Below are 12547 nucleotides of genomic sequence, written 5' to 3' on the forward strand. Positions count from 1 at the left end.
AAAAAAAAAAAAAAAAAACAAGTAACAAAACAAAAATATCCTGTAGCCTCTCACACATTAACTTTTGCTGCTCTGGTAAGCTGGTTTTCCTACAAATCTTGCTTGAGAACCTTTTTTCACAAAATGGCAAGGGGAAAAATAAATAAATAAATTAAAAAAAAAAACCACAAATTTCTGTACCAATCACTTAGAATGAAATAAGGTCAAGGAAAAAAAAAAAAAGAATGAAGTAAGGTCAGCAACTGACTGGACGCTGTCTTACTAGTATAAGATTGGATCTGTCATTCATAATAGTATAGTCATTTTAGCGGTTCTGTTTTTGTTTTTTTGAGGCAGGGCCTTATTATGTAGCTCAAGCTGGTTTCAAATTCACTATGTAGTCCAGGGCTGGCCTTGAATGTGAGGTGTTCCTCTTGCTTCAGCCTCCTGGATGCTAGGATTACAGCTGTGCAGCATCATGTCCAGCTTGCTATAGCCATTTATTTTAGCCCATTGTAATAGTATACTGTCCCTCTGATTGCTTCTTAAATTTTTTTTTGGCAGAACCAGGGATTGAACTCAGACCCTTTTTTTAAAAAAAATATTTATTTATTTTGTGTGTGTGTGGCCAGTTCAGCCCACTAGGGGGCGGGGCTGGCTGGCATGTGGTGCTGGGGATTGAACTGCGGTCCCTGTGCTTTTGCTTAGCTTGTTCTATGTAGGTGCTTTAGACCACTGAGCCATCTCACCAGCCCCTGAACTCAGACCCTTGCGCTTGTCAGGGAAGTGCTTATTCTACTGAGCCATCTCCCCAGCCCCCCTTTCTGATTGCTTCTTAAAGTCACTCTTAGGGCTGGAGGCATACATGTGTCAGTGATAAAGCGTGTACTTAGCATACTCTGTCTAGGCCAGTGGTGGTGAACGTATGGCATACATGCCATTTGTTATCACTGACAGCTCTAAAAAGTTCGCCATCACTGCTTTAGACCCTTGGTTTAATGCCTACCACAACTAAAAAATAAAATAAAAAATCACAATTTATAAAATACATTTGTATTTACTTTTGAGATATGATCTTGCTAAATTGCCTCAGACTGGACTCAAAAGTATGATCTTGATCTTGTCTAGTCTGCCAGAGCACTATTATAGGAGTGTATCAGTACTCCCAGTTTAAAAGACAGATTGAGACGCCTACCTGCCACAGCTGGGCGTGGCAGGTATGTGCAATACCAACAAGCCCAGTGGCAAGTGCTGCTCTAACAAAGGACTAGGGAAGAACCACACTTGCCTTTCCTGGTTACTAGTAGGCTGTTGCACTCTGAGGACTGGACTGTAGGTGCTCAGAGGGCATGTATTTGTTCTGCCATAGCCAAGTCTGTTAACTGGTAAAAAGGGAGATAAACAAATCTCATCTTCCTGAATATTTTGCCCCAGGCACATCCTAACCACTACTCAGCTGAGTTCATCCATAAGCCTAGGGACTACAAATGGGCTGTGCCTCCTGCTAACTATTCCTATGTCTGGTTCCCCCAGATTTTACCAGTTCAACCACACGCAGCTCTGAGCCACGACTGCTATCTATGTTACCTCATCCCAATCATCATAATTCCTAACAAACCTCCTTTCCTCCCATACTCTGGATACTGCTTCCATTTACCAAGGACCTCCTGATGACCCAAGTTCAGTATGTTCTGTGGCACCTGAAGTCAGAGGCTCTGCGCACCCACTCCTTTCCCTTGCCTGCCCTCCTCTTCAGCATGATATTCTGTAAAATAACCCTGCCAGGTAGGCATATCCTATTGCCATTTGTGGAAAACAAGTCCTGTAAGGTGAGTTGAACTGTCCTCCAGGTTCCATCTGTGCTTCTGCACCATCACCTCTCCACCTTTGAAGAAGGGATCTGGCTTTACTCATTGTGTACTTCATTTATGTTGTAGGAGTTTTATGAACTCCTCGGTGGAGAAGTGCACAATCAGGGGAATGAGAACATTCCTAGGCTGATACCCCCAGATGCTGGGGTAGACAGCTGAGCAGAGAAACAAGGTTCTAGAGAACAGTTGTAGCAGATGCAAGGGGATGAGGATAGTTAAGACTGAGCTTTCAAAACATGAACGGAACCAAGTCTTCTACTCACCTGCCCCCCATGCTGGAGATTAACAAACTAATGGCCTGTGCACAGTAGGCAAGCATTTAACTACTGAGCTGTAACTCCTGGTCCTCTTTAAAACATAAGTTTATTCTGAGATAGGGTCTTACTAAGTTGCCCAAGCTGGCCTAAAAATTGTGATCATCCTCCCAAACAGCTGGGATTACAAGTGTGTCACATTTGGCTGCTCTACTTTTTTCTTTTTTGAAACAAGGTCTTGTGCAGTAGCCTAGGCTGGGCTGAAATATGTCAATCCTCCTGCCTTTGGCCTCCCAAGTGCTGGGATTACAGGTGTGTACCACCACACCTGGCTGGCTGCTCTAGTTTTAAAACTCCCTCCAACCTTTTTCTCTGCATGAAAGCAATATCTAAACTCTGATTTTCAAGTTTCTACCTGACCTGGCTCCCGCCTCTTCCCATTTCTCACCTCATTTCATACCATTCTTCTCCCTTGCAATCACACTGGCTTCTTTTCCACTTCTTGAACTTTCCAACCTCTTTTCCACATATAGGCTATAAGACAGATGTAGGGATAGCATATGCTGCAAATATTCTACTTTTAACATCTCAAGATGTAAAAAAACACATTGCAGGTTTTTGGCTAGAACATCCAAGTTGGTACCAAGAAAACTCCAGACTTTCATTTTTTCACTTGAAAGAAAGTGTCCCTAAGTAGTGAAAGAAGTCCTAAATAAAGGGGCATGGAAGTGCACACCTGTAATCCCAGGACTCTAGGAGGTCGAGGCAAGAGGATCTCAAGTTCACATTCAACCTGGGCAACTTATTGAGACCCTATGTCAAACCGAAAAACTAAAAAGGGATGAAGATGTAACTCAAGATGGTTTCAATCTCTGGTACCACACAGACTCAAATCCTAAAGCCTATTCTTACTCTAGCCTTTTAAAGCTACAAGCACATGAAGAGTCTTCAGATAACAGTAACCACTACAAAGTAGTTATTCTGCTTAGCATCCTGGGCTGCTGTTTGTTTTAGAGACAGGGTCTTGCTTTGTAGTGCAGGCTGATCTTGAACTTGCAGTGATCTTCCTACCAAGGCCTCCTGGGTGCTGAAATTACAGGCATGTGCCACCATACCCAGTTAACAACTATGTTCCATAATATGTATTCTGGATAAAGATACTGTCAGAATTAACTAAAAACAGAGATCTAAGGTCTTCTGTAACAGAAATTTAGATACTTCTGTCAACTTAAAACAGGTATAAGCAGAATGGTGGTCCACGCCATGAACTTTGGAATGTGGCAAACTGGATACATATCCTGGTGCTATCACTGTTAGTGGCTTATATGACTGTGGCAAAGTGCACAAGTGGCTCTGTTTTCTTTTGACTTTAGAAGGTTCTTTTAATAATAGAAGGTTCTTTTAATAATTAAATGAAGGGGCTGGGGAGACAGCTCAGTGGCATAAGTGCCTGCCTGGCAAACATAAGGTGCAAACACACACACACACACACACACACACACACACACACACACTACAATAAAATAAATAAAGTAAAACAAATGAAGTACCACACAGAAAACTCAGCCAGATTAACTGTGGAGTAAATGGCAGCACTGGAGGACCAATCCTGCTCCTCCTGCTTCCCTTTTCTCCACCTCTACTAACCACACTTTTTGAAACTACCAAGGGAAGATCTAGGATCAGCATGGCACATTATTAACCAGTGGATTTTTAATAGGGCCCTCTCAAAGGACAGGAAAAATACAATTTTAGAAAGAAAGATGAGCGGAAGGCCTGAAACCAGGGTCAAATGGTAACTGGGATGGACATAGCCAACTAAGAGACTATGGGAAGATGGGGAAAAAGTGTACCAGGTATTAAAGCCTGCTAACAACACACACTTCATTCAACTTGTGACTCTGGTAGTCTTTACAGAATGCTTGGGCTGGGGAATATAGCTCAATGGCACAAGCACTGCCTGGCAAGTTGCCAGGTCCTGAGTTTTGGTCCCTGGTACACCAAAAAAATAAAAAAAATTAAAAAAGAATGCTTTCCACATGCCTGTGTTATCAAGTTCTCTTTTTCTTTCATCCTTCCTACCATACTGTAATCTTCAAAAAAATGTAACTACTTACTAAAAAAAAGAAAAGAAAAGAATGCTTTCCACATGACCCTACCTAGTGAATTTTAAAAGATTTACTGTGGGGTAGAATAGCACACATCTACAAGCTCAGCTACTCAGGAGGCTGGCACTGAAGGGTGAAGATAAGTATGGTCAATTTATGACACCCTATCTTAAAAAAGAAAAAAAGGAGGGGGTTGCTGAGGATATAGCTCAGGAGTGCTTGCTTAACACACATAAAGTCCTGAGGACCACAGACACACAATAAAAACTCTTTGAGGTTTACTAAACATTCTACTGCATGGCAAAGGAGCAGATCAGTTTCTAACCTCAAGAAACTTCTGACTGGCCAGATAGCCCAGTGAATTAAAGTGCCTGCTTATGCACACGCAGGGGTCGGAGGTTTGATCCCTGGCCTGCCAAACTGGATTGAGACTGGGAATGGTGGCATGCGCCTGAATCCCAGTGTTTGGGAGGCTGAAAACAGGAGGATCACAATGAGTCAATCTGTGTGGTAAGATCCTATAGACCCTGTACTAAATACAAAACAAAACAAAATAAAACAAAAACAACAAAAAGAAACTTCTGGGGCCGGGGAGATGGCTCAGTAGGATAAGCGCTTGACTGGCAAATGCAAGGATCTGAGTTCAATCCCCGGTTCTGCAAAAAAAAAAAAGAAAAGAAAAAAAAAGAAACTTCTTTGTCGTAAGATAAACATTAAATAATCTATTGTCCAGATATGACAACCTGAACTACATAGTGAAACCCGATCTCAAAAAGAAAAGAAAAAGAAAAAAAGCTGGGGTATGTATAGTGTATAGCTCAGTGGTAGAGGACATACATGCCTGGCCTATGCAAGGCCCTGGCTTGATCTCCAGAACAGACACAAAAATAAATCAAATTAAGCATACATACTTGGAACTTAACCCCTTCTTTTTGTCTAGCGTAGATCATGCAAGGAGAAAGCAAGAAGGGCATTTCCAGCTGTTAGCAAATTTCCTACGGCCCTATTTCTCTAATCTGTGACCTAGAAACCCCCTACTATCTGATTTCTGACAGTTAATTCAAAGAGCAGTCAAGGTTTTCAAACAATAATTACAAACCTTTTGGAGCTTTCAATGATATATATGCCATAGATTTGCCACCATTGGAGAGGGCACAAGCACTGGTTGTCACATCCCCTCAACCAGCCTCTACTTCTCATACTGATACTCTTAAGAGTACAGATTTTCAGGTTACATAAAAGGAAGATCAGTAGTGCAATGGTTATATGAGGTGATGGGTCTTGAACAATGTCTTGAAAGTATGAAAAAATTATATGTAAATGCATTAATATATGTTGTATTCCCATAGAAAGATGCCCAGCTTTCATCAGCTTCTCAAAGGGGTTTTTAAGACTGTAGTCCCAGGACTCAGGAAGTTGAAGCAGGAGGGCAACATAGTGAGTTCAAGGCCAACCTCAACTATTTAGTGAGATCCCTATCAAAGAAAACAAGACAAAACCCAACCCAAACAAAATGGCTTTTTTTAAAAAAATTATTTATTTATTTATTTATTGTGTGTGTGTGTGGGGGGGGCCAGCTCAGCCCACCAGGGGGCGGGCTGGCTGGCATGTGGTGCTGGGGATTGAACCGCGGTCGCTGTCCTTTTGCTTAGCTTAGCTTGTTGTAAGTAGGTGCTTTAGACCACTGAGCCATCTCACCAGCCCCCAAAATGGCTTATGATAATAAAAATACCTAAAACAAAACAAAGACTCATGTAATATATAAAGCCACAAGGCAGATATTCTCATATCTGTGACCTTTATTCATGTAGTTATTCAACAAATTTATTGAGCACCTATGCCAGGTCCTAAAAAGACATTAGAAAACAAACATCCCAGGCTCTCATGGAGTGCTTGGGTTCACCCATTTTACCATCTGCCCATGTTTTCTGTTAACCTATACCTGAACCAAAGTTGTCAAAGCTAGAGGCTGAAACTTGTTTATGCGCCCTGGGTAGCAGCAAAGTCTCACTCCTAACTGAATGCATGCTATCTGATCTTTTAATACTGAAAACTGGGACCAGGCAGGGTGGTGCACACCTAATCTCAGTTTCTCTATAGCAGAAATGAAAAAACTGATGACTCTCAACCTTTTAATTTTTGTTGCAGTATTGGGGACTGAACACAGACAGCATTAAAAACATATCCCCAATCCCCTTCTTTCTTTTCATTATTTTTTGAGACAGGGTCTCACTAAGTTGCTCAGATCTCAAACTTGTGACCCTGGGGGCTGGGAGATGGTTCAATAGATTAAGCGCTTGCCTGGCAAGTGCAAGGGCCTGAGTTCAATCCCTGGTTCTGCCAAAAAACAAAAGCAAAACAAAAAACAACTTGTAATCCTCCTCTTAGGTGTGCTGTAGACTTGGGACTACAGGTTTCATCCACTGGGCTTGGTGGCAATCCTCAAATTCTTTTGAAATTGTAAGGCACACCAATGAGTCAAGAGAATCTTGAAAACAACAACAATCAAAAGACTTATTTCTTTTTTTCTTTTCTTTTTTTCTGGTGGAAACTGGAATTGAACTCAGGTCCTTGCGCTTGCCAGGTAAGCACTCATTCTACTAAGCTATCTCTCTGGCCCCAAAAGACTCATTTCTTGACTTTACAACTACCACATAAAGCTACAATAATTGAAACAGTACGGGAACAGAAGACCCAATGCTATTATGGGCTACTGGACTCTTTTAGAATATTTTGCTGAGTTTACACACCTATAATATTCAATAACGGAACTTAGAAAAAATGGGGTATACCGATGAATGTCCATTTTGTATCTGTGTATTCCAAGTGGTTAGGATAGATACATAGTTGCATTCTCTTAATGAATAGAATGATTTGTTCTAATGGTGTTTGTAAATAGGATCACAAGTCCACTTCTTGTACAGCAATTAACCACTAAGAAGAATATATGCAGTGTATTATTTGTTGAAACTGTACTTCCGATTTGATTTGAAACTGTCTCATTGCTATCTGTTTATCAATAAAACTTTGAAAAAAAATACATTACTTATTATTTCTAATAAAAATCTCTATGGCTACAGTAAATATGAAATATAATTGTTTTTAGTGTCTACAAAAAAATAAAAAAGTAAACAATGAAACAGTATGGGGAAAAACAAAATGTGCAATCAGCCTATGGAGACAATAATAAAACACAAGTGAGTTCACAAATAAACCTATCCAGCTATGGCCAATTGATATTTCATCAGTGTGAATACATACTCTTATTAATGAATGCTGCTGGGATTTGTACCATTTCATACTGTACATAAAGATTAAACTGAATCAATTACTTAAATATAAGAGCTAAAATCAGGGCCAGGGAGATGGCTCAGTAGAACAAGCGCTTGCCTGGCAAGCGCAAGAGCCTGAGTTCAATCCCGGGTACCACAAAGGAAAAAAAAAAAAAAAAAAAAAAAAAAAGACCTAAAATTGAAGAACATATAACATGGGGTAAATCTTCTGACTTTGAATTTAGCAGTGAATTCTTAGATACAACACCAAAGGCACAAGTGACAAGAAAAATAGGTAAAATGGATATAAGCAAAAATCATGTGTATTAAAGAACATTATCAAGAAAATGAAAAAGAGCTGGGTGTGGTGACAAACATCTCTAATCCTAGTGCTCGGCCGGCTGAAGCAGTATTATGGTGAGTTCAAGGCCAGCCAGGGATAGCCAAACAAGTTCAAGGCCAGCCTGCACTACACAATGTGAGCCTGTTTCAAAAAGAAAGTAGAGAAGACACCTACAGAACACAAAAAATACTAGGAAGTTATATATTTGATTGATACAGAGTTTAATACCCAAAATAAAGACTTCCCTTCCCTTAAAAAAAAAAAAAAAAAAGGAAGCCTTAAAAAAAAATTTAAAAAAAAAAAAAAAGGGGGGGGGTGCCGGGGAGATGGCTCAGTGGAATAAGTGCTTCCCTGGCAAGCGCAAGGGCCTGAGTTCAATCCCCGGTTCCACAAAAAAAAATAAATAAATAAAATAAATTGAAAAAATAACGAAAAACAACTTAACACAAAACAAAACCCAATGCAAAAGTGGGTAAAGGGCCACACATGGTATAATGCATACCTATACTCCCAGTCATTTGGGAAGCTAAGGCAGGAGGACCACAAGATGGACTGAGCAACTCAGTGGGACACTGTCCGAAAATGTAAAAACAGGACTAGAGATATATAGTTCAGTGTGAAGCCTTCAGTGCATTCTGTTGTACTGGGGAAAAGTCAGCAAATTATACACGCCTCAAGTTCTGAATGTGTAAAATGAGGCTGATGCCACCTGCCGCACAGGGAATGAATGAGTAAACTGCGAAACCCCCCCTCAACTAATGGTTTTTATGTAATGTCTATTATCAGATTTTTTTTTTTTTTTTGTGGAATCAGGGATCGAACTGAGGCCCTTGTGCTTGCCAGGGAAGCACTTACTCCACTGAGCCACACACCCCCTTTTTAATATTACCAGATTTGAAAAATGAGGTCAGTATAATGATTAGGCTAGGGCAAAGCCATGCCCCCAATTTCATGGTATTACTCTCTCTCAATGTAAGGAAACAAAAATCTTTAAAAAAAAAAATTATCTGCCAGATGTTGGTAGTGCACTCCTGTAAACCCAGCACTCAGGAGGTTGAGGCAGGAGGACTGCTGCAAGATTAAGGACAGCCTGAACTGCATAGTGAAACCTCTCTCTCTCAAAAAAAAAAAAAAAAAAAAAAAAAAGCTGACTCATAATCAAATGAGATTATGATACTCAAGAAGGAAAAATGTTGTTTGAGGTATGAGAACCTCTGAGTATAGTGGCACAAAACTGTAATACCAGGTGTTTGGCCAGCTAACACAGGATGACCACTTAAATCCGGAAGTTTGGGGCTAGCCTAGACAATAAAAAGAACCTGCCTCAAACAAAGATAAAAGGCTGAGGCTACAGCTCAGTGGCACAAACACCTGCCTGGCAAGTGCAAGGTCTTAAGTTCAATTTCTAGTTCAAAAAAATAAATAAAATAATTTTTAAAAATGCAAACTCACTGGGCTAGACACTGGACATAAGAGAGGGCTGAGTGTGAATTGCTTCTCACTTGTAGACAGAGCTACAAGAAGTTGTTAACCAGGAGAAAAGAAGGAAAAGCAAAAAAACCCCAAACCAAACACACACACACACACACACACACACACACGATAGTTAAGATCACTATACTACCAATTTCACTTAGTTCATTGAAAAGGTTTGTAGCGATCCTCCTGTCTTAGCTTCCCCAGCCCTGGGATTACAGGCATGTACCACCCAGTTTCGGTGGCCAGCTCAGCATGGCATCAGCATGACATGCAGTACCAAGGATGGAACCTGGGTCCTTGTACTTCCCTTAGACCCTGAGCTATCTCTCTGGCCCAGTTTGTTCTAATATTGTTTGGGTAAGTAAATGTACATATCCTGTGCTCTGAGTAGCTAATTTAAAGGTAACAATATGCAATGTGTCAAACATGGTTACTTTCCTATTATCTTGTTTTAAAATTTTTACTTTTTTCCTCTTAAAAAAAAGTTGCTAACCACCAGAGCCATTCAATCCAGACAAACTGCATACAAGACTATGCTCTAAGATCCACAAGACTGAAATCTTCTATTTCTTTGTTCGACAGTGTCTCCCTATGTAGTTCAGTGTGGCCTTGAAGTCACACGTAGGAGGATGAACTCAGCCTCCTGAGTGCAGGGATTACATGTGATCATGTCCCAAAGTCCTAGTCTGCCACATAAAGAGCACTTAATAAACCTCCTATTGAAGGAGCAATTGTTTTCAGTGGGAAGTTGAGACTGAAAAACAAATGTAATACAAGGATAAAAGCATTAGGAAGATAGTTAAGATTTAATGATCCCAAGGGAATTGTATTTTTCTTTGATTTTTTTAAATCAATATTGTCTCTGGCCATTTTGTTTCACTTGCAGCCTGAGAAACTGTTATTCCCCTTCTACAGAATCTGATTTTTGGGGGCCAGGGAGATGGCTCAGTAGAATAAGCACTTCCCTGATAAGCACAAGGGTTTGAGTTCAATCCTTGGTTCTGACAAAAAAAAAAAAAAAAAAGAATTTGATTTTTTTTTTTAAATGTATTTGGTACAGGGTCTGCAAGGCCTCACTACATATATTGGACTCATAGTGATTCTCCCAGCCTCCCAAGTGCTGGGATTACAGGTGTGTGCCACCATATCCAGTCTCTATTACCATTTTAGCATGCCTCAGGGGTAGGGCCGGCAGGGTGCTAGGGAGTGAACCCTGGCCACTGTGCTCTGCCAAAGTAGGAGTTTTAGTTCACTGAGCTATCTGGCTGGCTCTTAGAATTTATTTGATTTTTGCTCATATCCCCAGTTTTCTTGCCCCAGCCACATAAGAATGTGGGACCATGGCTCTGTTTAGATACCTGGATACAAATTTTCATACTGTGACAGGCTTGTAATCTCAGCACTCTGGGAGACTGAGACAAAAGCCCCCAACCTAGCGCAGGGCAATTGAGAGAGACCCTGTCTCAAGATAAAAAATTAAAATTAAAAATGAGCTAAGAATGTAACTCAATGGGCCAGGGAGATGGCTCAGTGGAATAAGCGCTTGCCTGGCAAGTGCAGGGGCCTGAGTTCAATCCCCGGTTCTGAAAAAAAAAAAAAAAAAAAAAAAAAAAAAAGAGCGTAACTCACGTGTGAAGACCCTGAGTAAACCAAAGCTAAACCAAGCTTAACCAAACCAAACCACATAGCAAGTAGTCATGAACACGGGTACCCAAGACTAAGAACATTTTAAAAAATGCTAAGGAATTTATTTCTTTTTTCAGTCACTAAACTATCCTGGAATGTAAGTATGTGATAATATTTCAGAGAAATCAAGCATTTGCTCTAAATTTTAATGAATCAAAACAGACAATTACCTATTCAAAACTACAACTTCAGAACTTTTATCAGTTAAAAGTTAGATGCCTCAAAGGAAGACAATATAGGAAAATTGTCCCTGACAGGGTCTCACAATTTTTTGGAGACAAGATCTCACTATGTACCCTGAACTCACTATGTAGCCAAGGCTAGCCTTGAACTCAAGGCAATCCTCTTACCTCAGCCTCCCAATTGCTGGGATTACAGTCATGTGCTACCATGCCAAATCTCAGGTTAGCTCTTCTGTGATAAAAGTCCATTTCTTCTGCTTTTTTTTTTTGGGGGGGGGTATTTTTGCCCTTTTCCTGATATGCCCAGTGCTCATACACATGTAGCTACTCCAGTCTCTGGCTTGGTATGCTTTCTCCAGCTAATGCTCACCCCTCAAATCTCTTTCCCAGACCAAAACTTACCCGGACCCCTACATCCCCATTCGCCCTCCTACTTGCATTGCTGGTCTTGATCTTTACTCTGCCAGTAAGTGGTAAGGGTCTCGGTGCACGGACCCCACTAGCTGGCTACAGGGATAGTAATTAATGAACAAACATAATTTTTTTGGTGGTATAGTAAGCCAGAGTCTTTCAATGAATTACATCTCCAGCTCTTTTTTATTCTGAGACAAGTCTCACCAAGTAGCTAAGATGGCCAGGCTGTCATTGCACTTGTGATCTTCCTGCCCCTCCCAGAGTGCTGGAATTACAGGTATATGACACCATGCTCAGCTAAATATCAACTCTCAGGCCAGGTTGTTTTTAGGTGGGCCTTAGAGAATTTAAGTAGCCTGCTCAAGATCATACCAGTAAAAGGTAGAACTTGAACACAGGTCTGTGTTATTTCCCTAACCAGCCTGCATCCCCAATGTCAAAGAATGCTACACTGTCTACAGTATTTTATGTCACAACAGCAACTTTGCTCCAAGCACTCTCTCCTGTCAATGATTCTCTGGAAAGGGCTAGTTCACTCAGCCTAACTTTCTTCTCTTCCTCGCCTCCTTCATCCTCTTTTATTTTTGGGGGGAGGGTACTGGGATTGAATGCAGGGGCCTGCACATACTAGGCAAGTGTCCTACTCTGACCTATACAGCACTAGACTCTCAAGAATTTTCTTGTAGGATGTGACTTGTTATTCAGGAGCCCTTCTAGTCCCATTACAAATACCAAAGAGAGTTCTGCTGTTTTCAAGGACTGGGACCGGGGACACCCTCCTTGGTTTACCTTACACAGGTCATGAGTGCTCCCTTCAAATCAAACCTTAATATTGAAGCAAGAGAGGAAAATGGCTAAGCACATAACAATTTAAAAACTTCTACTGGGGAGGGGGGGTTCCTATTTGTGGGAAGACTTTCAAAAATCCAATTTTAGATTTTTTAATTTAATTTTTTTTT

The 12547-nt window shown here is 40.7% G+C and overlaps 1 protein-coding gene across 2 annotated transcripts in view; it reads right to left on the reverse strand.

Moving 5' to 3' along the window:
• Nucleotides 1-12547, reverse strand: part of Crkl (CRK like proto-oncogene, adaptor protein) — a 33147-nt gene that overhangs the window by 4204 nt on the left and 16396 nt on the right. The gene's annotated exons all lie outside the window — the stretch shown is intronic.

Source organism: Octodon degus, unplaced genomic scaffold (assembly GCF_000260255.1).
Source record: "Octodon degus isolate 3935 unplaced genomic scaffold, OctDeg1.0 scaffold00021, whole genome shotgun sequence".
NCBI classification, from domain to species: Eukaryota; Metazoa; Chordata; class Mammalia; order Rodentia; family Octodontidae; genus Octodon; species Octodon degus.